This window comes from Gallus gallus, chromosome 2 (assembly GCF_016699485.2).
Source record: "Gallus gallus isolate bGalGal1 chromosome 2, bGalGal1.mat.broiler.GRCg7b, whole genome shotgun sequence".
Taxonomy (NCBI): domain Eukaryota; kingdom Metazoa; phylum Chordata; class Aves; order Galliformes; family Phasianidae; genus Gallus; species Gallus gallus.
The window spans coordinates 63569964-63595143 of NC_052533.1; the positions used below are offsets into that span (position 1 = coordinate 63569964).

Consider the following 25180-nt stretch of genomic DNA (forward strand, 5'->3'; position numbering starts at 1 on the left):
AAAGTAGATTAACAAGGACCATGAGGGAGATACAATCATGATGCCTTACAGAATTGAGTTATGTATTCCTTTAGATTATCTTGGAAAAACCCAGCGTACATGATCAATACAAATTAAAACAAGGGCTGTTCTACTCATTGCACAGATAGCTGCTGCAGTCAGCACAGACTCCCCAGGTTGCCAGTTCTACAAACCAGGGCAATGGAGCTCATGCATTTTTTTTTTTCCTGTTCTCTGGATGCAGCTTTATAGTGTTTCACAAATCACTTCTCAGCAACTGTTCTCTACTGCAGAATTTCACCGCTGCCTTCTGCATTCATACGCATATATCTTTAGAGAACCAGGCACACATACATGAATGTGCCACAGAACTCAGATTCTTAAATGCAATTGTGTGTGCCTGGCCTGATTACCACAGCCCTAAGCACCTGGCAGTCCAAATCATCCTTGCAGTTTCTGGGCCAGCTCAGGTACTGGCATGGGCAGCCTCTATGCTGGTGATGGGGGCAGAGTGGGGACCATTCTCCAGCAGTGACATCAACTAGCACAAAACAGCCGCTACTGCCTGAAATAATCTCCAAGCTCTCTTACCCTCTAAAATGGAATTGCTGTACGCTGACAGCCTGTGGCAAATGGTCTGTGCCTCTCAGAAAACCCCTTCCACAACCTAGGATTTACCTGGGATAGCACTTAACTGGTAGTGATAGCTGGGCTAGCCATGCCACGCCATGGCCTGTGCTGACAATTCCATAGCACATGAGATCAAGGCCCAGTGTAAAGGAATAATCGCACACAGTTTTTAGTTCAACAGTGTGAATCTGGCCACAGAAATTTCACTTTATTATTATTATGAAGAAAGGTAGATGGAACTGGGCTTGTTTAGCTTGAAGAAGAGAAGGCTCCAGGGAGACCACATTGTGGCCTTCCAGTATTTGAAGGGAGAACATAAACAGGAGGGGGTATGACCGCTTACAAGGGTGGATAGTGACAGGATAAGGGGGAATGGTTTTAAACTAAGACAGGGGAGATTTAGGTTAGATACTAGGCCCTTTGATGAACACAGGAGTCTCACAAGCTTGGTGTGATGGTTGTTTAAAGAAGTTGAGCTCAAATATTCAATTTCAAACTGGTTCCCTCTTTCCAGAGGAGCAGTCTATGCCCCTTATTTTCTCAGGAGTGAGAGCTAAACTCATCTCATCTAAGACAGCTGTGCTCTCCTGTGCTCTTCAAGGTAGGCTGGCTGCCACAGTGATGGCAGCTGCCACTTCCACTGCTTGCAGTAAGGAAATTCAGCTTGACTCAGCATAGGGAGCCCTCAGACTGTGACTGCATCCTCAAGAGCCAAAGGAAAGTACTTAGGGAGTGGATGCAGAAGTCTGAAGGCACCATGAGAAAAGAGTGCATGAGGCATGGGGAAAGGGTGCTAGGAAATAGACAGTGTGCATGTAAAGGTAGAGTAAAAGGGTCTGAGGTGTTCAGGCAGAGTGTGAGATGCAATCTGTAGACTGAAAAGCAACTGCACTGCAAAGCCTCTGAAGATCATGAGGTGTTAATGTATATTAATTGCTAATGTGTACAAATATATGCAGGTACCCTTGTAAAATGTACTTATAAATGCAATATTACTGAATAATACTTATGTACTGCATACTACATAGCTTCTTGCTTATATATGTCTATAGTTAATGATTTTGGGGTTTTCGGCAGGACAAGGTGTTAGGACAGTAAAGCGGGTCTGATCTTCCTCCCTGCCCCACTAAACAAACAGAAAGAAAGCTCTGCACTTCATTTGACTGTCAGAGCGACAAATAAAATAAAATAAAATAAAATAAAATAAAATAAAATAAAATAAAATAAAATAAAATAAAGGAGCAACAATGGGGATGAGAAAATACATCTGTCTCTAAGCCAAATGGAAGTGAATTGCTCTCCTCTCAAATCTGAGGGCTCTTCAAAGACCTGCTGAGGTCAGGCAGACAGTACAATGTAGATATCTGTGGCTTATAAAAGTTGCCTAACCTGGGCACAGGGCAGTCATTTCACCCCAATATAACCTGAGCATTGACTTTTTCACACACAGGAATGTGAGTTGTCTGGAGCCCCCAAAATATAAAATGCATTGCATGTGGATAGGCATTTTCCTTATGTCCATTTGCTTTTTATCCAATTGTATGCCTGTGTATAGGGATCTAACTTCATAAAGCATAGACATATAGTTAGCTTAAAGCCTGCCAAGATTGAGCTCATGTACATATACAAAGTATTTACTGAGAGAACTATTGCCTCTTCATCTCCTTTCAAATTTTAATAAAGCTTTTTGTATTGAATGTAACTGATTACGTAGAACATATTAGTAAGTCTCAACCGTTTTACTCTAAACTAATAAACCAGATCACAGTTCAGCATTAGATTGTACTGACCAGGAAGACCTTAAAAATGTTCCTCCACCCAACATCATTTCAATTCATTTTATTTTTCTTTGCTAGAAAGTGTGTCTTTGTAACTCACGGTGCTGGGCGACGTGCCCTGCTGTGACATGAGACGTCGGGTTCTGTCAGTCACATCAACTGATGTGATGTGACGGAGCCTAATGTGATGTGACCACTGCCCTGCTGAATGCATACTGTGTCACTGTAGTATTCAGAGGCTGGTTTCTCTGGGAAGAAATGCAGTGGCGGCAAGTAAAACTAAGTAATTTCATAAATGAGAGTGCATTCACGTGTTTGCTTTTTATGCATATACAGACAGCATTTATTTAAGATGGCATTCTGATGAGAACCAGTTAAGAATTTTGCACAAGGTGGCTGTCTATCCTATTAAACCCTAGACAGGGACTGTACGAGAGTGATGCACTCTTGGAGTGCTGTTCTCTTTCCAACAAATGCAGTTTCTGGAAGGTTCTCTCACTACTCCCTCGTGGGTGCCACAGAGCAGATTGGAAGATCTCCTCCTTCCATCTCTTCATGTTCAAAGCCACCAACAGTTGGTTTTGCTATCAGCTTTTCAACACCAAGCCTACCCTACTTTCCCAGATCTTGGCAACTATCTTGAAACAGCTAATCCTACTGGTAATTCCTTTCAGAAGGCAAACCAAAAGCTAGGCAAAAGTTTACTCTGATCGTAAAAAAGCTTTCAGGATACTTCCAAGGAAATAAACATAGCAATCCTTCTCTAACCCATCAAATTTAGCAGAAAGGTTGGCTTTTAGGAGCATGGCTTTTCCCACTCTCCTGGCAGTGCCAGCTCTAAGATCTCTGCACCTTGTTCCTACTAGCAGTCCTCCCACAAAAGCAGTAGCCACATGAGCTGCTGAAGCCCAAACAAGAAAATCCCATCCTCGTAATCTGCCAGCAGTACAGCTTTGGGTGAAACTGGACGGATGATGAGAGTAAATTATCACTTTCTCAAGCTGACTCCAGGTGATAGCTCAAGCAAGTATTACTTTTATTTTTGCCTAAGCAATCGATTCTGTTTGTGAAATACTGATCATACCAACATTTCATTATCACTGGTTTCATAGTAGCAATCTTAAAGAATTGCTGTTATACAGATATTTCAGTTTAAGATAAAGCCAATTTTTGATGACTTTACAAACAACTGTAATGACTTTGCTTACATAGGTCACCTAAATTGCAATTTATATGAGGATTATATATATAATCATAAATTATACAGTTAAACAATTTATTTTTCCACTCAAAGTTTAAAAACTCATAAGTAATCTATTTTCCATCACTATATATTTATTTTTATTATTATAATTTTTATTTTCAAAGCTATGATCTTTGCACAAGCTAAACCAGGCACTCTGTAAAAGAAAGGCAACTGTAGAAAGTTTGCTTTTCAAGAAAACAGCATTAGTCTTGTTGCTGGTACAAGAGTTGTTACCTTAGTAGAGAAGAGAAAGAAAGTTGCGTGGAGGACCAAGAAGAGAAAGACACAGAGCAAACTTCTCAGGAATTTGAAAAGGGCTTGAAAGAAATCCATTTCCCTGAACAAAATTTGCAAAGCCAAGTTCCACAGACAGCAAGTAGGAGAAGCAGTGTGACCAGAAAAGCCAGTTCCAATAGTCCCAACATCGAGATGACTGGCAAAGAGGTTATCAAATACAAGCTCATAACAAATACTGCATGGAGCATATGTATGAGACAATCCTTCTCTGCCACTGAAGCTGCCAATGGTGCAGACTGGATTTAAGCAGCTTTTTAAAGCTCTTACTTGGAGACAAGAAGCAGTTTCTTGTCATTAGGACCATAAGTAAGTTGATCTTTTGAATATAGATGACTGCCTCATTTCTCTGCATGGGAAGATGAGCTGGTGGAAATGGCTTTCCTCCTGGGAAGAAAGTTCAAAGTTTCCAAATGGGGGCAAAGCTCAGGTTTCCCAGACATGCATAAGGATTACAACCTTCTTATCAAATCCCATTTTGCAAAAGGCAGGCTTTCCTTCATAACCCTGACTTCACACAACATTTCTAAATGACAATGACTGAACTATGGTAGTGCCAGATCTGCTGGGAGCACATCTACCTTTGGGCCCATTAAGAGGTTCAGATGTTGGTGTGGTTAGGCTGTGAAGCCCCAGAGGGCTTAGGTTCTGTGATGCTCAGTCCAACTAAGATTAGAGCTACTCTGTATGCATGTAGTAACTCTACTTTTAGGCTACAAATAAGCTTTGTGGTGTAAATATAGGTTATTGAACAGCCTCTCATACCCTTAATACTTAAGATAATTGTTATTTATTTTTTAATCGTTCTCTTTGATTTAATTGCCTATTTGCTCCCTGGGGTGCATTTTAATTGCCAAATTGCTACTTTGGATCCTGGCTGTGTACTTAAACACAAAAATGAGTCTGAATGTTCGGGAAAAAATGGCTTCTTCAGTGCTGGACAAGAGCTGGCATTGGCCCATAATTTACAATTCAGGATTTGGAAGAAGCCATAAGTGAAATTCTTTTTCACAAGGTACTGATTTATATGGGTGTGGGAAGTCATTTAAGAGGCTTCCAATGTCTTATGACATCTACCTAGTTCCTTCTCAATAAGTGGATGAATGTGTTGACCATACTCTGACACATGCGATGTTGGGTAGATGAGGTGCATCAGATGAGAAAGAAAGAGGAAGAAGGGCCATTTTCCAGTTACTTTTCTACATCAATTTCTGAAAAGAGACAGCTCACAGGCAGAGGTTGGCAGGGCAGATCTGTCACAGGCAATGCAGCTGCTTGCTTTCAAGCTCCGCCTTTGGGAAGGGAGATAGCAGCTCCATATGCAGGGCATCATTGGGCTGACTCTGGGGAATGAGGGGATATTTCTGCCTTGGACGCTGTCCCTGACAGGATGCAATGAAATCAGCATCTTTTAAGATAGTTAGAATACCTCTGGGAGGTGTCTATGAGGAGGGACACTGAGGGAATAGCCATGCGTTGGTGAGGTGATGAATTGCATGATCTAATAGGTGTCTTGTACCTCCAGCATTTATGACTTCCTGGTAAAGAATGAGGTAGAGGAAGAGACAAAAACTGACAGATTAGGATGCTACTTAATTTTCATTACATGTCTCTTCAGCTGGAAAATGAGGCCTTTTAGCCATCCCCATGCAAGCTCCCCATTAGAAGATCCGCTGTGGATTCAGTGAAAATGATGTTGTTTAGGCACTTAGCGTACTTCCCCACACTTTGTGAAAGTGGCGGTTAAATGGTGCTATTATGTTTATATCTAGCAGTTAGGCAGTTGCATTCTGCTTATGTTGAGAGATCAGTAGCCTCGGCGTGATAGGCTGTACTGCAGGCAGCAGTAAAGATGTTTCTCTCTGTGTAGCTTGACTGGTCTTTGTTCACAGCAGGGTGGCAATTATCGCCATAACATCTGAGGGGCAAATATAAAAAATAACAGGACAATTACATTTTTGCAAGGAAAAAAGAAGATTCTATAGTTAGATTGATTTCAAGGCCTTCTCAGATAAAATTAATTTTTTTTTGTTGGCTATTTGTTTCTAAGACACTTGACTTTCTGTTACAAGTGATTGAACAACTTCAGGTCTTACTGTGATATCCATTCATTCTGGATATCTTTTCCATGCTACTGGTATATGCAATTCCTCCATTAGTTTCAATCCTGAAGCAATATGTTACAACAGAATAAAATTTACTTTCTTTAGTACCTTCGTGTGCATACAGACCTCAAGCGCTTTGAAGAAGAAGGGAAAATATTGTTTCACCCTTAACTCCTAACAGGCAAAAGAAAAAGTGAAAGCAATTATATTTGAAGTGTGGACATTGTACGTAAAATAATTACATTTCATGCCTTTTCCTTTTTGGGGGGGAAAAAAAAAAATGCTGTTATAAAAGTAATTTCCATGAGGGTGAAATTTTCAAAAAGAGCCAAGCATCCACAATTGGGACCAGATTTCTAGAAGGCTTAGCTCTGGCATAGAAATAAGTGGCCAGATGTCCAAACAGCTCTAAACATTAGATTCTGAGCATTTATAAAAATCTGGCCTGTATTTAAGACCATAAATGGGAGCTGAGCTCTTTGGAAAATCTAGGACCCATGCTGGGTGTTGAGCTGGCTTGAAAAAAAGTCTGGGTCTGAAGCTGTTTTGGTGGGGTGACTGTTTTTTGTTTGGGGGCTTTTTTGTTTTGTTTTTGTTTGGTGTTTTTTTGTATGTTTGTTTTTTGCTGTTGTTTTTAAAAGAAAACTGATCTTGTACATCATTAAGTTGTTTATTGGTTTTGTTGAGCTTTTCACTACTGAGTACATATTTTGGTTTTAGCATCCAAATAGTCTGGTTGCCTTTAAGCAATATAGATGGGCTTAAAATTAAGCATGTGCTTTGCTGGGCTGAAGACTGAATTTACCATTTGAAATCCCACCCAGTTTAGCTGTGAAATGGAAACTGTCCTTACCAACAGACCACAGGCTTGTAGGAGTGATTGAATGGTGGCCAGTTGCTATAAGCAAAACTTATTTAAATGACTGTGGCTACACCTCTGAAGTTTGGCAGCATAACTCTGACAATGCCCTCCGAATAAGTGCTCCTGATAATTCCTAAATACCGCAAATGAGCCAGAAATAGCATGTGAAAGTTCTTTTGGATAATATATTGACAACAGTTCTTCTGTGACTGGCCTGATCAACAAGAGTAAAACAAACAAGCAATGAAAATTCAGAATTACTGACCTCATTATTTTCCACACTTTTAGTAAACACTTGGAAGGGTGGGGATGGCTAAGCTCAGTGTTATCTGAGATATGAATTCAGTGACAAGGTAAGCTGTTTATCCCACAGCCTGTATTTTGAGGTTTAGAGAAAGTTTCCAAATGGTTTCATTCCAAAATAAAGTTTCAGCATTTTGCTCTGAGTTTCCTTGGAATATCTATGTAGCTCTGACAGTGATTGCTTCTTGCCTCCAGATTGTGAAAATAGTTAGAGCTGGATCTGTTTGTGGATGTGTGCTTTCGAGTGCATCCCCCTTCCGTAGCTCCACTGAAGTCATAGGAATGGACAGACTCTTTGTCCGCCCATCATTAAGATAAACTAATATCCCTATATTTGTCCACGTGCTTTCCCGTGTCACATTACTACACTGCTGCCGTCTATTCCCCTAAAATGGATCCATACCAAAAGAAACAGGGTACTTGTTTCCGAGAAAATGATTATTCAGGCTGTGAAGTCTTTTCAGAGAGTTGTTCTAGTAAACAGTAAAATGGGCAGCCTTCTTTCCCTCTGAAGCTGAAGTATTGGTTAGAGCTTTGAAGGGTAAGGTAGTATATCTTCTGCTTCTTTTAGAGGAATATATATCTACCTTAGGTATCAATTCTGATCCAGAGAATAATTTAATCATACTTGTAAATGGCATTCCAACAACAACAACAAAAAGTCATGAGATCTGACAGTACTAAACTGACTTATGGAAAACTACGGCTAGCTTGCTGGTGTTAAAAATGTTAACCCTTTTCCAGGAGCTGCAGATGCCAGGAATTTGCTGCGAGTTCACATGAAGATCAGGAGAGACAGGGACTTAAAACTGCCTACAATGGTAGGAAGTTCCTTCAGAACAGCAAAGAAAAGTTTACTTTGAATTTTTAATCCTATGTAGAAGCCTGAAACTCTTACTAAATACTGTAAAGCCAGGGACAACTCCTAGTATACAAAATTTCATCCCAGGCGATCTCAAGATTAGCCAATGGATGAGATAAACACCTTTCATCACTGGGACAGATTAGTCCTTAGTTAAGTGCTAGATTTATGACTAATGCTCCCATCCATTTTCAGATTTTTTCATTGTTTCTGCTTTGGTTCAGGGCCAAATTAAGCTGTTCTTCTCTAAGTCAATGTTTAGAGCTCCAGGTCCTGAAGGAGGTATCAGTTTCACAACCTCTGCTCTCATTTAAAAGAAAATACTAAATATTTGAATTCAGTTTTTGTTACTGTATAACATATGCTGCCTTCACGTCTAACCTCCCTTCTCATGGATTTCAAACAATGAATCATTCTCACATTTTACCCCCAATAGAGTATTTTCTGGAGCTCACATGATCTGATCCTTAATTCTTAATCCTCCTGACCCCAACTTATGGGTACAGAAATGTAAGAAAGGGAGACATGCACTTCTGTCACAGATATCTTACTGTGCTCTACAGCTGAGGTTACTGCATCCCACAGCCCCCATAATATTTTGAATGAATTTTAGTGTTTTCCTCTCACAGAAAAACTGATATGCCATGGGGTGCCAAGAATCGGAGTCAGTAGGCAGCTACTGTGTTGAAATGTCACTCATCGATGGGTGTGACCAAACTCTGACCAAGAGGTCACCATCAAAATATCTCCAGGTTTTCCAGACTCAGAGCTTTCTTTTTCTGTGAAACCAACTTTTTTTTTTTCTTTCTTTTTTTTTTTTTTTCCAACAGAAAGCTGCTAAGCAAGCACTTCCACATGGCTTCATTTTCTGTCCATCAGTGGTAAGTGCAGGCTGACTGCTATATCAGGCAGCTACCATGAAAACATTCTTTGGAGCTTCACCAAGTCTTTTGCCCATCGAGAGAGTGTTGGGTTCTCCTTAAGGTACTGAACAACTCAGTAGGTTTTGTCAGAACATTTCTTTGTATAATTATTTAACAATACATAAAGTAGCTATTCCTCTGGCATTCGTCTATACCTATTCAGAAAGTGTCACTTTAAAATTTAAGAATACATTGTCAACTGTGAATTAAAATGACTAAAAGCGTTATCCAGCCTAGCTGCTGATTGAACAGCATCCAACAGAAAGCATATGAAAAAGTAATCCAGCCCAGAGCTGACAGGTGATCTTATCACCGTAAAGGTATTAAGCATGCAAGTATTTTAGTAGATGGGTCAGTAGAGTATCTTGGCACACTTCTTTAATACTGTGTCTCATAGAAGTTACATACATACTGACCTTCCCTGGCTTGGCTTGAAAAAGGGAGGAAGAATAGAAGACTCCATGCAAATCTTGTGACCTGAAAGACACCCTTCCAGTTGGACAGGTAACTGTAACTGTTACTGTTAGCTGTCAAACAGAAACAGAATCTTTTCAAGCAATGCTTTGTATCTCCAAAGTATGCCTAGTGGGAGTAGTCTTCTATGCCTTTCCTTTCAGAAAAACAATTACTACGGGCAAAGTGAGCAGCAATTGCTAGTTTTGGATTCAATAGAATTTTCAAATCCAGAGGAAAATAGTCCTGCTCAGGCTAAAAGCTTGGTAATCTTCTCTAAAGAAAACTCCCGATCCTGCAAAGGACTGTGTATAATATAGAAGCTGAAAAGTGTCCAAGGTTATTAGTTTCCTATTCAAAACTATATGTGCACTGCTGTAAAAACGCACTGAAAAACCACAAGATATCAACACAATAATGCAAACCAATATTCTTTACTCACCACAACATAAAGGATTTTGATAAGGCCAAATGAATTCCCAGATTCACATTTATTGGAGATTTCAAAAATGATATTTTAATTTATGTGAGATTTATCTGAGATCTAAATCAATGTCCCAGTCTGGACTGTAGGAAAATTTCAAAAGTCTTGCATGGAACTTGCAGACTAAATTCTTGACACTAAGAATTGATGGAAATACAGATATTCCTATGTGTAGTTGTGCAGCACTAGGGCCTGCCTACCACAATATGCCAGAAATGAACAGAAATGAAACACCTCAGTGCTGCCACAGATTACAATCTCTTTATAGGGGAGAACTCACCTGCTTCTCCTGTGCTTTAATCTGCCACTGTCTTTAAAGGCATTTTAAGACTGAATATATCCAGTGATCATGTAATGGACTGAATAGGTAGTCACTTCTGGGGAGTAGTCCGTACACCCACTTCTAGCTGGGATGCCAGTCCTGAGTATTTGAATTCCCTCTTTTGCCTTTCATGCCCTTCTTCTCTGCCAAGTTGTAATTTCCATACCGAGTTGCGTTAACAGTGGTGGGAATAACGCTTCTAACTGTATCTCCGCTTCTATTAAAAACAAACGTTTCCACATAAATCTGCTAATGTAAGGCATGATATTCCTTACATTTTTTTCCCTGTTAATGATGAAAACAAATGAGTAAGATTTATCTCTTTGACAAGTCATGTGGGTGTGAATCTTTAATTAGCATATAACAGGTTTAGACTTCAAGTCCCTATAGGCGTGGGAATCACTTAAATAAGAAAATCCCACTTGGTAAATCCCTGGCTCAGAAAGCCAAGAATGTTATTTTAAGAGATACCTGTAAAGATGAAGATTGCAATCTACATGCATGTCAAGGTAAAAAAGCAAGCCATTTCATCTCCCAGAAACTCAGTGACCATACTTTGATGACAAGCCAGATGGCAGCTGTTCCCCAAGCCTGGTGCCAAGAAAGATGATTGGAGCTGCAATTTACCTTCCGTGGTGAAGCTCAATGCTGGAGCATACCACAGCTGCGAATTTGGCTGCTGCCAGTAGGTGTGTGCACAGTTGGTTTCCTCCCAATTTGGATTCATCAGGTAAGAAGCTGTATCAGTACCCAGCAATTATGGAATTGGCATGCATTGGATTGTTTACTCACAGTAATATTCCTACTGGACTTTATTAAAACACCATCTGTTGTCAGTGCAGACAAAGAATCAAACCAGAAATATCCATGGAGAGAGGGAGAGAATGTGTGTGTGTGTGTATGTTTAGCTGTGTTGCAGGATCAGGTCACATTTCATATTCTCTTTTCTTCCTTCCTTTTCCCTTACAGGTAGCATTTCACAACGCACCTAAATTTGTAATCAGTATTGCCCCTCTCTTAATTCCACATAGAAAATTAAATTACAACAGAAATGAAGTCGTGTATTTGTGAGTCATGCTGGAATGGAAACAAATGCATCTTTGCATGCAAGTAGAACTCAACAACATTAGCTTTACTACAAATTAAGGCTGAAATGATTGAAGAAAAAGTCATCTGACTGAATGATGCTCAGTTCGAACAAACTTCTGAGTTAATGCATAGTATATAGGGTGAGTAATAAAGGGTATCTGCCAATAATAATATCTTTGGGGCTTAGAAAATAGGTACTAGCTTTTACAATCAGCTGTTTTCTCTTGCTTCCTTTTTTTTTTTTTTTTTTTTTTAATTTCAGATAGGGATCAGATATTCCTAATACACAGCTGGTCTCCACAAATGGCCAAGTATAATTTTTCATATACCAGCATATAATTCCAGGTGAAATTAATTAGTTGGAATTCTTCATCAGGTAACACACTAATAAAATATGATGCAAGTAATTAAAAATGCAAATACAGGGAAGAGAGCAGTAAAACTTAGATATGTCATTTCAGTTCTACAAAAAGGCATCTGTCAATTTAGAACTTTAGTGCCTGCACTCATACACACACATACACAAAAAAAGCCTTTAAAAATAAAAATGTAAACAAGTCCCAGTTCACATCGTAAGATTAAAGCTGTAATAAAGGGAGAGAACACAAGCCAAGAACACCCCCCGGGAGAAGAAGGAAAGTGTGTTAAAATGCCTGGGTTGTTTATGAACTAAGTGTTTGTAGATTCTCCGTGCTGAATGAAGGAGTTGGGGTATTTTAGAGGACCCACAGGGAGGTTGTTTACTACTACAGAAAGTCACTAAAGCCTATTTTGTTCAGTATATCCAGCCATCAGAAAGAAAACATTAGTCCTGATATAAGTGAGTGCAATCTACCACCTGCAATGGGATTGTGCATAGTCAAAACGGAAAGGATTTGCCCCACATATCAGCTCATTTTGTTGCATTATTTAATTTCATTTACCCATGGGAGTAAATTCTTTCCTAAGTTAAAGCCACAAAACTTTGCATTGCAGAAGTTTGACTCTGGGCACAATTTCCACAACTAAGGTATAATTTCCTGTTCTCTTTCTTCTTCCACGTTATCTCTGTATCTCTACCAAACAACTTGAGTTGTGAGCCATGTGACACTCCTTTCTACTCTGTCTAGCTTTCGATGGACCCAATGCCTTAACGCAATTTCTCCAACAATATGTGTCCCCATAAAATCTATGCCCTTTTTCTTTATAACTCACAGATGACACATCTCTTCAAGTTCATACCGATGTTCCTCACATCAAAAGGTTACAGGATTTTGCTTTTATGCTTTGATTTTATTTATTTATTTATTTTCTTAATGAGAAGAACATAACATTTTGACTTTACGTATCACAGAACCACAGAATGTGGACCTATGTGTCCCTCTGGTCCAACCCCAGCTCAAGAAAGGACACCCAGAGGAGGTTACTCAGGCCCAAGTCCAGGTGGCTTCTGAAGATCTCCAGGGTGGATACTCCTAAAGCTGTCTGGGCAACCTGTTCCAGGGCTCTGTCAGCCACACAGTGAAGTGTTTCCTGATAGTCAGACAGAAGCTCCTGCATTCCTGTTTGTGTCCATGCCCTTTTGCCCTGGCACTGGGTATCAGTGGAAAAAAGCCTGTCTCTGTCCTCTTTGTCCTCTTTGCACTCTCCCTTCAGGTATTTATACGTGTTGATAAGATCTGCACTCAGCACCCCCCTCAGCCCTGCAGCACTGAGCCTTCTCTTCTCCAGGCTGAACAGTCCATGCTCTCCCAGCCTCTCCTCCATAGGAGAGATGCTTGAGTCTCTCAGTCATCTTGGAGGCCCTACACTGGACTCCTTCTGGTATATCCTTGTGTCTCATATAATGGGAGGCCCAGAATTGGACACAGTACAAGGTTCGGCCTCACCAACACTGAGCAGAGAGAAAGAACCACCTCTCAACCTGCTGGAAGCACTTCACCTAATGCAACCAAGAATACTACTAGCCTATTAGTGGCGAAGACACATTGCTGACTCCTGTTCAGTTCGGTGTCCAAGTTGAACCTGCTTTAGGAGGGGGACTGGATTTGATGGTCTCTAGAGGTCCCTTTCAACCACTACAATTTTGTTACTCTATTATCTTGTCCATTATATCCTTTAGCAAATCTAAGGAGCAGGTTTATCTTTTTAACTGTGCACATATCATCTGGTACAAGTAAGATGCAAGCCTTTTCTCTTTCCTCTTGCTAATAGTTTGACCAAAATGAGGTGCTATTCATCACCCACAAAATTCATTCTGCTCTGAATACTGGAGCTGTGGAGTTCAGCCTCCCATAAGAGAAAGGCTACATCCACAGGTGTCAGAACCCGGTGGACTAAGAGATAAACAGGCATAGACTATGTTTGAGGGGCTGTCCACTGTAAAATCAAAACTCCTATCCCATGAAGGAGCCCTCTTAAAGGATGATTTTGTAACACGTTCAAGCTGAAGCACTAACCAGAGTTGAGATTTAGGTTTCCTAGCTCTTAAAAATGCTTGAAACAAATACCAAACAGTGACTCATACCAGACTTTCTCATACAGAACAGGTAAAATGAGAGAAAGAGGCAGGATTCATATCAGTCCCCCTAACCCTCTAGAGTCTCAGACACTGAAGGTTTGTAAAATGGCAACACTTAGAAAAAGAAGACACTTGTATCAGTACTGCACCAGTTAGACCAGATGGACTCCCACCATTCACTGCATCATGAAGCATGAAATATCTTTAAGCTACTCCTGTTGAGCCTCTTAGAGGGTACACAGCACTCACAAACTGACCTTCCAATAGTTTATTCTTCCCAAATGCTAACATATGAAATGCAGTTTTAGTTGACTTGGAGGACTTCAAATGCTCTGATAACACTTAAAAACAAAAGACAAACTTCCCAATCTTCCCTGTCTGAAGAAGGAGAAAGATGGTTCCCACTGCAAAGTATATTTTTATTCTGCTGATTCATTCAGCATCCAAGCCTCCTCTGTGTGGATGGATGGCTGAGGAGGGGGAGAGGAAAATAAATAAAAGAAGCTGCCCAAAATGGAAAGGTTATTGTGATCTACAAAGTCATTTGGAATTCAACAAAGGCAACTAATTTCAAGTATCAAACAATCCCCTCCCCAAAATGCAGCATGCAGAAATGACCTGTTAGATAGATGGATGCCAAATATGTTTACCAACAGCAGGGGCCAAGGTTTGCCCTGTGTTGGATCTGGAAGGGCACTGCTGGCACACACAACTGCATTTCTCTCTACCTGTGCACTGACACTTCCAGAATAGTCTGCCATGCTGTGCAATGCAGACATGCTGAGGCTGTATAACATCTGTGCCAGCACTTCTGCATCCTTATAAATCATTTCCCAGCTCTTTCTGGGGCAAGAAGGAAGCAAATGTTGGCATTTAAATGTAAATCACGGTATGTCCTCTGGAATAGAATAATAATTACGTTGATTTACCAATGTTGCACTGTTTCCAGAGATGGATAGAAAGAATTGGCAAAGGAAGGTCTTACTTCCAGTAAAAGAATAAATTTGCTGAACTACACGAAAGGGTTTGGAATAAACAGAGAGGCTTCTGTCTATGAAATTTGTTTTCTGTTAGACAGCATGAAAGCTTCACTTCGTTGCAGGTGGATATGTAATTACTTCTCCTCTGATCATGTCCAAAATAAACGTGTATAGGGACATTTCTGAATCAGCTACATGGTGAGCATATAAGGGCAAATTTCCCCTCACATGTGGGAACCTGGATACCTCTGACTTCACTGGCTGCTTGCATTCCCAGGAAGAACTGAGGGACTGAACAAAATATGTGAATGTTCCAAAATTTTGAAAGCATTGTTCCAGGTAAGGAATTTACCAAAAAGAACAAATTACAATTTACTTCTTTTCCTTGCCTTTAAACCCGAATAGGAAATCTCAGTTGAGATCAAAGATAGAACTCTCACTTGGACGAAGATTTCAACTATCAAAACTAATGTAACTTTGTGACTGCAGTTGTGAAGACAATGACTCACTTCAGAGAAGGTTGTGCACATTTTTTCTCACAATTTTCTATTTAAAACAAGCACACTATCACGTAATCTTTCATCACCAACAAACTTATCACCAGAAGAACACAATTATACTAGCACATAATTAAAGCGATACCAATGGAATGAAGGCTACACCAGTCAATTCCTGCTTTCTCGTTGCCTTCTACTGAGAACACTTTCTATTTAATTTTCCATATCATATTGACTACAATAAAGTATGTAGAGAGATTTTGTAAATGTCCTAGGAATTTGTGAGGGATTGCCAGCTTCTTTTCTTGTGTGATAGTAATGCCATGCTGATAATTATTATCAAGACATACACAGATATTTCTTAATTATACTAGATATTTCAGTGCTTTTTTTCTTTATTCTGTACGCATATTCATGAAAACACAATCACACACAGAGTCACTGCACTCTGATGGCTGAACTGACAACCCTCACCTTCCAGCACAAGCAGAACTCTAAGAAAAATCATGTGATACAAAGGGTTTGTTCTACTGCACTGAGACTGGAGTTTAAAAATATATATAAATACAACCTGTGAAGCAGCATATTGTATTTCAATATAGTACTACAGCATTAGTCTGAATACTTTGCAAGTATTTTTACTGATTTCACCAGTGCATCTTTGTTAGATATTTTTGTTGAGTTTTCTTAGATCTCAGGGGTCCCAGGGTTTTCTGTTATTTATGTAATGGCTTTATTGTGAAAGATCTAGACACTTTGTAATTCTTAAGGACCCACACAGCAGAACATAGTAATGTCCCAGAGAAAAATTCCAAATGATAGAGAAATCAACAGGATTTTTATGAAATCTATATCAAACAAAACCTGTGATAGCAGGTATTACATTTGGTAGCAACATTTCTATGATTATGTGTAGATATCATATCAGTATATATTAAACACTATTTCATTATTATATACTCTACATAATTCTACTACACCGCTATGTATTTTGTGATTACAATCATTATTATATACTGTTCTGTAATCAGTAGCTTATTGTGAAGATCACTAAAAAACAACTGAAGCAAATATAAAAAAATAAACAAAGTCAAAAATAAGAATATATTTTTACAAGGAAAAATGTGCCAGACTAACTCTAAGGTATACTGACCACTTCAATAGACAGAGGAAGAGCAACTGAAGTAATCTACCTGGACTTCTTCATATCAAGACCTTTGATATGATCCCACACCACCTTATTTCTAAATTGTAAAAATAGGGATTTGAACTTTTTTGACTGTTTGACTTTTCCAGTGATGAGGAATTGGTTGGATGGTTATAGCAAGAGAGGATTGTGGTCAATGGCTCTATGTCCAGGTGGAGGCTGGTGATGAGTGGTGTCTCCTAGGGGTCCGTCTTGGCATCAGTGCTGCTCAACATCTTCATCAGTGACCTGGATAGTGGAACTGAGAGTACCTTCAGCAAGTTTGATGATGACACCAAGATGAATGGTGCAGTTGGCACAATAGAAGGCAGGGATGCCATTGAAAGGGACCTAGACAAGCTTAGAAAGTGGGCCCACATTAATCTAAAGAGATTCAACAAGGTCAACTGCAAGATGTTGAACTTGGGCTGGGGAAATCCCAGATATGAGTACTGACTGGGAGGAGGACTCATTAAGATTAGCCCTATGGAGAAAGACCTGGGGGCTGCGGTGGACACAAAGCTGGACATGAGCCAGGAATGTGTGATTGCAGCCTGGAAGTCCAAATGTATCCTGGGCTGCATCAAAAGAGAGGTGGCCATCAGGGAGACAGAGGTGGTTGTCTCCTTCTACTATGCCCTCCTGAGGTACCTCACCTGGAGTACCACCTGGAGATCTGGGCCCCAGCACAAGAAAGACATGGAGCTGTTGGAGTCCAGAGAGCCTATGGAGTCCAACTAGCCTAAAGAAGTTACAAAAGTTGCATCTCAGAAAGAAAGGAGTCATCTTCTGGCAGTGCAAGCTTTCTTTTCAGGAGAATTGAGCAACTTGCTTAGGTTAGAAATTAATACAACCAAATTTTCTCCAAGCATCAGGAAGCATGCATAAGCTACTCTACAAAAGTAACGAGACCTCCTCAAGCACAACAAAATTTGTTTTCAGAAGGCCTACTCAACGGTGATAAACACCATACAGCTTATGGTTTGTGCTTTGCAGATTCATATTCCCAAATTAAAAATATATTTTTTTAAAATGTGTGTCCATTAATTCAGTGCCCATACCCAAGAATTAAGTCAACAGATTCAGAAAAACAGATACTAAATGTATGGGTCTTCACTACTACATCACAGAAACCTGAAAGACTAGCAGCAATCTTGGCCCAGCTTTTCCCAAAGGGAAAACTATTTCACACTTTTCTTGAAGTCCATCTACTGATGGTAATAACTATATCTGCCTATCCATCGTTGGATGAAAAGGTATTCCAAAGAGACAGCTTTACAGCTATCACCCAGAATTTAAACTCCTTTTCCTAATAAGAAACAATAATAAAAACAGAACACTGATGCTGTTTGGCTGATCTCTCAGAGCTCTGGCAAGCAGGTCTGGGGCCAAGGCTCAGGGATTTAAAGCTCACACACAATTCTACACATTCTGTGCAACATGCTTAATGTTTCCTATCATCTAATACATCCCTCTTCTATCTCTAATATATTCTCCTTCTGGCTCCAACAGAAAACAGAGATGAACAGAAATGAATTCAACATCCTTGTATCTTTTTTACCAGATCAAACTCACCAGCATACTGAAGTCAGATAGGTCTCCAACACCACATGAATCATTGGCAGATTTCCAGTTGATCCTTTCCTCAATACCCTATTACTATTTCACATCTGACATGAAATCACAAAATGAGCTGGTGAGGTAACATATGCAGAAGTTCTAGTAATACACTGTCTTTGTTTTGGATGCAAATAACATTATCTCCCAGCATCCACTTAAAGCCAAAGAAAAACAATGCCTAGATGAAGGCCAGCTGGTTAAAGCAATTCTCATATCCATACAAATAAACCAAATCCTATAAATACTCATTAAGATACTTCTCTCAAGCTCCATTAAAAATGAAAGAGAGATTGCTATTTGTTGTTATCCTATCTGTTTAAAAATCTTGGGACACACTGAGACAAGACAGTGCTAGGGGACACATAAAAAGAGACGAGAAGAGAGATAGAAAGAAAATACCTCCTTTTTTGAGCTGAGAGTCACTTTATTGAAGAAATAAAGGTTTACTATGTAAGGTAAAATGGTAATCACTGCAGTTTACATAAAAGCTCTGCCTATGGAGTCTAAACAAGAGATGCTTCTCTAAGTTCTGTGTTTCCCTTGCTCTTTCTCTTCTTTTATTATTTATTTGTTCTTCAGTTTTAATGATAGGATAAAGAAAAAAAAGGAAGAAATGTAGGCAGCTGGGAATTGTCAGCTAAGGTTTTGTTCATATTTAAAGATACATATTTTAAAGAAATCACAACACAAGCTCAACCATTACCTTGACCACGTTCTCATCCACGATCTCAAACAGATTTCATTAAGGTGAAGAAGATGTGCTGGGATCACTGAGTAAAATATCTAATCCTAAAGTTTGATATTCAGATTTGCTGCATTTGTTCATGCATTCCTGGGTATTAACAGTTCCTCCTCTATAGGCACAATGCAATGTTAATAATCAACAGTGAACCAAAGTGCATTTTGGATTGCAGAAAATACAAATAAACTGAGACCACTTTGGATTTTAAAAAATTATTTTGCAGTGTCCCCATTGTTTCTTCTATTGATCCTGATCCTGATGCCTTGTTTTCATCACTTACGTTATATTGCTGGATGCAGTATGTCTCAGTACTAACAGTATTTACTGTTTGTCTGGACAGTTCCCAGAAGAACGGGACCATAGGTTCTGCTTTACTTTTTCTATTTTATAAATATTTAGACAATTATTGTAACAGATTATGGATATATGGTATATCTTAATGAATGCATCAGTAAATGTTGGAAATTTGGCTGGAGTGTGTACTTTCATTCACTATCAATTACAATCTAGAAACTTGCATGTGAGAATACAATAAAGGAGGGTCACATGACTCCAAACTCTCTTCAGTTTTAATTAAAAATCTTCTAATGTGGGGTAAATCCTGGTCAGCAATTGAAAAATTCTGCTTTGCAGTTGATATATTCTGCTTCCACTACCCCCAGCCATCAATTTTAATTCTGAAATAGAGATGAGCTTAGCAGTGGTATGGGGATTCATTTTCTTTGAGGATAACAAACCACCCTGAACACAAACAAATAACTGTGCTGATCTGTATGAAGTAGGCACCGAAGTTCATCACTTCTGGTGAAAAAGCAGCATTTATTCACACTGTGGATGAAGCATCATGATTGCAAAGCAGACTTCCACATTGGACATTGGTCAGGGAGATGGCAAGTCTGCTTGGACCCTGATGTTTAATGATAGGCCCTTTGCCTTGAATAATTACAAATCTTATATGTCTGACACGTCTTAATTCATGGATCTTGGTGTGTATAATTGGATAGAAGTATGAACTTGATTACACTAGTGAACTTGCTTTCTAGAGGGGAAAAAAAGTGATAACTGGCTTCTTTGTCATCAAAGGGTAAAGAAATGTGACAATCTGGGAACCAGTTTTAGGACCCCATCTGCTAAACCAGAGAGAAATCAAGATTTTACAGTTCTATAAATATTTTAGTGTATGCCATCATTTATGAACTCTGGCAGCTATCATAAAATCTCTCTGACTTTTGTTACAACTGCATATAAGGCCAGAAAATTGCATCTCATGGTAAACCATAAAAACCTAAGTAAAAGCACCATTCCTTTCAGTATATTCTAAAAATATACAACCTCCCTGTCAGTACATGGCAGGGTAGTTACCATCCCAAGATGCCTGTTTCTCTCTCATTTTTTTTTTTATCTGATCTTACCCTGGTCTTTTCAAACCCTTTTGTATTTCAGTATCCTTTTATGTTCCATAAATAACAGCCATCACAATATAACAGCTGAAATAGCTTTTACTTTGTCACAACGTACTGTAAGCAAAAGACACTTGGGTGATGATAATGTCGTGGATACAGGAAGAATTTATGCTGACCTTTTGTCTAATTGTTCCTGAAATTATTTTCATTCAATGGTGAGTTGCATTAGAGCCCTGAAAGGGAGGTAGCCTTGGAGCAGACTTTGATGCCTTCATCACCATCAGAAAAACCTCTGTAGAAAAAACATAAAAAAGGAGTTATCACAAGATTAACAGTATCCCATTTAAACATAAGTCTTGCCCTGTGTTACAGCGTCCCTAAAAGACACAGAGATTACATGTCATCAAGTTCGTGACTGCAGAAGGTATTCTGATATTCCGGATAGGATCTGCACAGCTTTAATTACTAGCTGAAATGACCTGTCAGCCTGTCCAGTAATAATTTGTAATTTACCTCTGCAAAGTTTCTATAGTACATTTCCTTGAACAATTCTTAGGGTGGCAGGGTGAGGGGAAGCAGGAAGGCAATCATTCTATTAAAAATAAACACAGAAGTTAAAAGGTTATCAAAGACCTTAAGTTCAGCAAAGAAATTTACCAAATTTAAGGCTACATTTCAAAATATGTTTAGACAGCATGAGTTGTAAAAATTTTTACATAGGCAGAATTGAAAGCTGAACATTAAAGTGACTGCACATTCAACTGTTTGCAAAATAAATGCACAAATCAGGTTTCTAATGTACCAGTTACACACCTGAGATAGGCATACGCTTTTGTAAAGGCAATTGGCTAAAACATTGGACAAATTTTAACTAGTTTAGAACTTTCTACTAGTATTACTGTGTCTGAGGACCTGCATTTGTTCTTATTTAAGATATGCTTTGATCATTCATCAAAAGTAGAGAGTTCTCTTGCATATGTATATGTCTGTATATATATATTTTTATATATATATATATACATTATATATGAAGCAACTTTATGCAAATTCATTTGTTGTATCCTTCTTTTAAAAAAAACCTGAATACCTAGTCAATAGCTCAAAAAATGAAAATGGGAATTCATCCTTGAGATAACAATCCCATTGACCTCATCATAGTTACCAGAGAGGTTAATTTAGTGACTGGTGTCTAAGTAAATGCAAGAGAGATTTCAGTAGTTTTTGAAAGGTCATGCTCCATTCAGTAGCAATTATGCTTCTTTTTTGAGGAGAATTATTTTTCCACCATTATTATACTGACTCCTTTATACAGTGTATTCATTTAGTACATCTTTAAAGTATGTTGGAGTCTTTTTGAATAAAAATAGTCTCTTATCAATTTCAGGGAAGGTTTTACTTCTGTGCATTACCTCTTCTTCTCATTCCAGCTCCATTAGCTCATCTGGGTTATTGTGGCCAAGAAAACATGATGCACTTAGAGAAATCTCCATCACTGTGTTCTTTTTCATACACAGGTTCATTTCAGGTCATTGTCTTCAGTCTTTAGATGTTCTAAGACAAATTGATACGGAATAGAAATGATAGATGTGGGCCCTTTTTCATGCCTGGAATCAAATTCAATCATTGGTTGTTTTGATCTCTTCTACTGCCCATTTCTAGAAATGTTATTCATTTAATTTTTATGCAGGCTTTTCCTTAGAGTCCATGTGTAGGTCCTAACCTAGAATACATAGGCAGTTTGCAAAATTCTGAAAATAATGATGTATTGAGGAAAATAATTATATAATGTTCCCATCAGTGATTTGGATGAAGTACTTAATAAGTACTGAGTTTGCATGCAACACTAAATTGAGATGAGCTGTTGACTCCCTTGAAGGCAGAGGGGCCTTGCAAAGGGATTGCGACAAATTAAAGGGCAACCAGTAACCACATGAAGTTTAACAAAAGCAAATGCCAGATTCTGCACCTGGGATGTGACATCCCTAGCCATACATACAGACCAGGGGATGAGAGGCAGGAGAGCTGCCCCATGGAAAGGGACCTAGGGGTTGTGGTTGGAGGCAATTTGAATGTGAGCCAGCAGTCTGCTCTAGTAGCCTGAAGGACCAGCTGTACTCTGGGGTGCAGCAGGCCCAGCACTGCCATCAGGTGAGGGGATGGGTTGTCCCACTGTGCTCTGTGCTGTGTGGCTGCACCTCCAGCACTGGGTGCAGGTCTGGATGCGGGTCTGGGAGCCACAATATAAGGAGGGCATAAAGGTATTAGAGAATGTCTAAAGGAGGATTATGAAGATGGTGAAGAGAGTAGAGGGCAAGGTGTATGATGAGCAACTGGGGTCCCTTGGGTGTAGTTCAGCCCAGAGCAGAGGAGCTGAGGGGAGGCCTGATAGTGGCTGCAGCTCCTCACAGGGAGTGGAGGGGAAGCGCTGAGCTCTGCAACCTGTGACAGTGACAGGACCCGAGGGAACTGCATGGGGCTGTGTCAGGGGAGGGTCAGGTTGAGGGTTAGGGAAAGGTTCTTCACCAGAGGGTGCTCGGGCATGGAACAGGCTGCCTAGGGCAGTGGGCACAGCCTTGAGCTGCCAGAGTTCAAGGAGTGTTTGGACAATACTCTCTAGACACAGGGGTTGGATTTTGGGTGATCCACACTAAGGATATTCCATGGTTCCATGAAAACATGTCCATCATGGTGAAACCACCACACTGCCTTCCCTGCTGCAATGCCACATGTCTGTGGAAAAAATGTGGAAATATTTTGGAAGAACATAAGAAGCAGCAGGCTACATATCAGCTCAGAGTAATCACTTCTAACTGACAAGTAGATCTGTGTAGATATATTATACCATGAACTGATGCTTAAGCCTGGGAATGCCTCTGCTGAAGGACAACAACCTCAGTCAGCCTGGACATGAAGCAGTCACCTCAGTTATCAGCTGTACATTGGATGGGTGTAAGAGCCTTCCCTGTGCACGAAGAGGTAAGTACAGATTTACAGCCAGTAGAGTGGTATCTTTGGTTTTCATTCCTGTTTCTCACAGTAGTCCTACATGTCTTTAATTCTAGCCTATGATTAAGTTGTACAGAGCTCACTCAAGCAACCCTTTAAAATTAAACAGATATTTCAGGGCTTCCCTCAGTTTCATCCTTTATCTTGCAATGAACAAGTCCAAATTAATAGATCTGCTGCCAGTCCAGGGATAATCATCTCATGAAGGGTATCTTATGTCTTCAGGTTCCCAACAGAGTAACTGCGTGCACATCTATCACACCTTTACTGTACTAACAGGCAGAGTTATGACCGATTAGGGGCATGAGCATGATAAGAAGTTAATTCCCAAGCAGAAAGTGCAGCTGGACAGAATCACACCAAAGATAGGTGTGTTGTCTCATGTAAAGGCACAGCTGTGTTTACTTGAAGGGCTCTGGCGAGTCACCACCCCACAGAGCACAGCTCACAGCGACAGGATCCCACATCAAAATGTCCCAGGAGTGTTTGACTTTCTGTGGTGTGCTTTTGTACAGATGGTCAGAAATGAAAGGAAGACACAATTACTCTAGTTGTTTTCTGGACTTACAATTGGACTAAAAGATCTGTAGGTAGGATCTGAACATCCCTGAGAGAGAACATGGTTTGCAGTTGAGCCAATAGATCTAAGCCTAGGACATCTAGGTCCTCTGCTCAGCTGCTCTGTGGGTTTTCTAAGAAACACTAGACAGGCAGATCAACACAGATCCTTACAGCTCTCCTGTCCCACAGATAGCAGCTCCTTCTCTGGTTGGGGACACAAACTAGCAGCACAAATATAGCTAAGGTCTATGGTTAATTAGCCTTAATTAGCTGGTCAGTGTATTTAGCTGGCCATGTGCAAGGGTCTAGCCTTTGCCAGGCACAGTTAATTACCTCAGGCTTTTCTCCCTGCCACTTTGTGTCACAGCTTGGCCGTCCAAGTTCATGCAGATCATCAGTTAAGACAACTTATTTGGCAACTGACACCCTGATGTGTTCAGGTGTTTACACCATGCCAATACTGCAGAGGTATTGGAGTGGTCAAGCTTAAAAATTGTGATGTGTAATCTCTAGAGATGGTTAAAAATATCTCAAATTGAAATAAGTAAAAAGATGAAAGTTTCACTAGTTGAGAAGAGGCTACATCAAAGATAACTACATACCTATAAAACAGATGCCACACCAAAATATGTTTAAAAATGGCAAGCATCTTCTAGAAAGACAGAAACCAAAATGTGATGTCCTTCCATATTCATACCAGAGACAAAAGTGGGAGAACAAAACAACAGATGCTGAATCCTTTTTGCTCGTACAACGGCATGGAGGAAACTGGCCAAGAGCATTTAGCATCTGGCTGTGAAGTAGGCATTGGTGCCAACAGTAGGTGAACCAGGGGTCAGCAGAGAGCCTGCTAGGTCTTTAATGATAGGCCTAACCATATGTGTCTCATTGTACATATTAATATCATGCTGGCTGTGTACAGAACAGTACTCTCCAGCCAGGATGTTCTGGGTGATGAGACTCCTTATTCGTGAGGATTTTGTTGGAGAACAAGATATGACTACAGCACGCTTCGCTATGGTCTTTGGGTGACAATCACTCAGTGTTAATCTTCTTGATGATCTTTTGCTGGAATGGGGACTCTTGTTAAAATCTTTAAAGACATGCATCACTGTAAGCCATATTTCAAACTGATAGGTTTTCAAGAGGCCTGGCCTGTTCAAACCTGCCTTATTAAAATGTCTCTTTTCAGCCACTATTTCCAAGACTGTTGACACCAACAAATTTTTTTAAAGCTCAGTGAAATGTACCAATTCTCCTTTGAATTAGTTTTGATTTTTTTGTTCATTTATTTCCACACTTTCAGGGGCAGATCATCACTGTCTTTATCTGGG

The 25180-nt window shown here is 39.7% G+C and overlaps 1 long non-coding RNA gene across 1 annotated transcript in view; it reads right to left on the reverse strand.

Annotated features, from left to right (window-relative positions):
• LOC112531762 overlaps positions 1 to 25180 on the reverse strand; it is a 295720-nt gene that overhangs the window by 28942 nt on the left and 241598 nt on the right. The window contains exons 4-5 of the long non-coding RNA XR_005857623.1: positions 21689 to 21830; positions 20456 to 20571 (exon numbers count right to left, since the gene is read on the reverse strand). This is a non-coding gene — a long non-coding RNA (uncharacterized LOC112531762). The remainder of the gene's footprint in view (positions 1 to 20455; positions 20572 to 21688; positions 21831 to 25180) is intronic.